The 2500-nt window shown below is 44.6% G+C and overlaps 1 non-coding gene and 1 pseudogene across 1 annotated transcript; both read left to right on the top strand.

Moving 5' to 3' along the window:
• The first annotated feature begins 1029 nt into the window (after positions 1-1029).
• On the top strand, positions 1030-1184 carry LOC143261434 (5.8S ribosomal RNA). Its single transcript, XR_013035563.1, has one exon. It is a non-coding gene; the product is annotated as a 5.8S ribosomal RNA (ribosomal RNA).
• A 1105-nt stretch (positions 1185-2289) lies between these two features.
• The window catches only part of LOC143261452 (large subunit ribosomal RNA), a 10383-nt pseudogene continuing 10172 nt past the window's right edge, over positions 2290-2500 (top strand).

Genomic DNA, 2500 nt, shown 5'->3' with positions numbered 1-2500 from the left:
AAGAGTTGGGCCCGACCAGATCATTCGTGCGTGATTTACACGGCAGACGTGTGTACTACACGTATTAGGCCTTTGATCTGCGTTGCGTAGGCCATCTTCCTTCCAAGACACACACGTGTTGGGGTTTGTGTGATTTTATGATAGTGCCTCAACACGGAAAAATAAGCGTACGAGAAGAGTTGGGCCCGACCAGATCATTCGTGCGTGATTTATACACGGCCAGACGCGTATTATATTACACGTATTAGGCCTTTGATCTGCGTTGCGTAGGCCATCTTCTCGATAGAGAGAAAGCCAATGTATTCTTTTTTCTTTCTTTACACACACACACACACAGTTGTAGTAGGACAGGGAGGGATGCGAGCGTGCTAATCACGCTTCCTCAAGTCTTCGCTGTGGTGTAAAAAAAAAAAAGAAAAAAAGGAATCGTTGGGAAAGTCCAAAGGACGAAAATATCGGGCAGTCTGAAGATAACTTAATGCTCGTTTACATTGGTATCAAGAGAGACCGGCTTGTGTAGCTCGTTTCAATGCTGTGTCGTTGTCATTGACACCCTACTCTGTTGCGCGCTAGTGGCAGCATGAGCGTGGGACGTATATATATATGACACCCAGCTAGAGCCGGCCGTGAGTCCGTCCGGTGTAAATAACGACGAAAGGAGAGAGAAACTTTTCGAATCCAGTATCGGGTTGATAATTGTCCAGTTTGAATATCCATATCCCCGTCGTTTTTGGAGGTGATATACTCTCTGTGTTTCTTCGATAGAAGGCTTTTCAATGTTCTATTCGCTCCGACCGTCGAACTTGCAAGAAAACAGTGGTTTTGGATTTGCTCGTACATATATATATGGTTTCGACGGAAATATCTCGTTCTTTAAGGGACAATTATGTCGTTGTACGACGACTCCCGAATCTCCTTCGCGCGCTGGTTGGAGCTCTTCGGGTATCGGCTTGTTCCGAAATATAACACAAAAATGTGGTGGATAGCAAATACACATTATATATATATGAGAGAATAAAAGGGAAAAATTACCCTGAACGGTGGATCACTTGGCTCGTGGGTCGATGAAGAACGCAGCTAATTGCGCGTCAACGTGTGAACTGCAGGACACATGAACATCGACATTTCGAACGCACATTGCGGTCCACGGATACAATTCCTGGACCACGCCTGGCTGAGGGTCGTTTACGTACTTATAAACTGCTTGCGTTGATGGCACTTGTTGCCTATATACGTACGAGCGAATGGTGGGCGCTTCGTCGGCGTTTGTCGCGGTCCTATGAATATTGAGAAATTTTACGTACGTCTAACAGTCTTCGAGAGAGATGGAAATCGTGTTCGAACTAGCGTGAGTGTGGAAGGCGGTGTCGTGTGTCGTATATGTTTTATATACGTCCGCCCGTCTGAAACACCGCTTCGAAGCGGTGACAAAATCTTTTTCGGGACGATTCGTATTCGTAGAACTATCGAGATTTCACTGGTACATTTTCAACGCGCTCCCGACGTCGCCTGAAATGAAACGAGATGGGTTTAACCCACGAAAGCGTACTACACGAGTCTGTCCTATGTGAAGACTGTGTACAGAGATCGAACGAACGCATGAAAGAAATTGAACGAAAGAACACATAACCCGCAAAAATATAGAGTAGAATTGTGACCGTTGCTTCGAATTTGAATTTATATGTATATATATATCATAGCCCCAGGGAGTGGAACCTATGAGTGTGGAAGGATGTCTCTTACCGTTATGTTGCCAGAGGAAAAAAAGTCTCTCTCTTCGTACGACACATTTGTGTACGAATTGTATCGATGGCTATATAGATCCGATGTTGCACATATTCTGAGTAAAGAACACCCCACCCGGGTTACCGTCCTAAAACTCTTCTATTGGTGTGGCTATGATGTGTGTGTGTCAACGCAATCGCGAGTCTGGTTCTACGGAAAACCGTTTGTCGGTCGCCCCATATATCTTTTTGTTCTCTTCAAATGATCGAATAGCGAAACCGCACGAGATCAATCGGTCGTCTAGTCCCCGAAAGTACTTTTCGGACGGACGTTAAAGTTATACCGATTGTAATCGTCTTGCGAGTGTTTCGAAGATCTATATTTGGAGAGGATATCGAATTTTATAAAAGATATATTGGTGAGGCGCGATAAACGGTTTTTTTTTTTGCTTTAAGGGTTTTTTGTGTTTTTTTTATTTTTTTTTTTTTTTGTGTTGCTCTGTACACGTTTCGCAAAATGCTTTCGGGGGGGGAAGCTCTGAAAAAATTTTTTTTCACGTTCCGACGACCTCAGAGTAGGCGAGATTACCCGCTGAATTTAAGCATATTACTAAGCGGAGGAAAAGAAACTAACCAGGATTTCCTTAGTAGCGGCGAGCGAACAGGAATTAGCCCAGCACTGAATCCCGCGGAGTTCCGCCGTTGGGAAATGTAGTGTTCAGGAGGGTCAATTTATCCCGTAACGTCGCAACCGCGTCCAAGTCCATCTTGAATGG

Source organism: Megalopta genalis, unplaced genomic scaffold (genome assembly GCF_051020955.1).
Source record: "Megalopta genalis isolate 19385.01 unplaced genomic scaffold, iyMegGena1_principal scaffold0052, whole genome shotgun sequence".
NCBI lineage: Eukaryota > Metazoa > Arthropoda > Insecta > Hymenoptera > Halictidae > Megalopta > Megalopta genalis.
The sequence above is the reverse complement of the archived record's forward strand: the minus strand, read 5'-3'. Positions and strand labels throughout refer to the sequence as shown.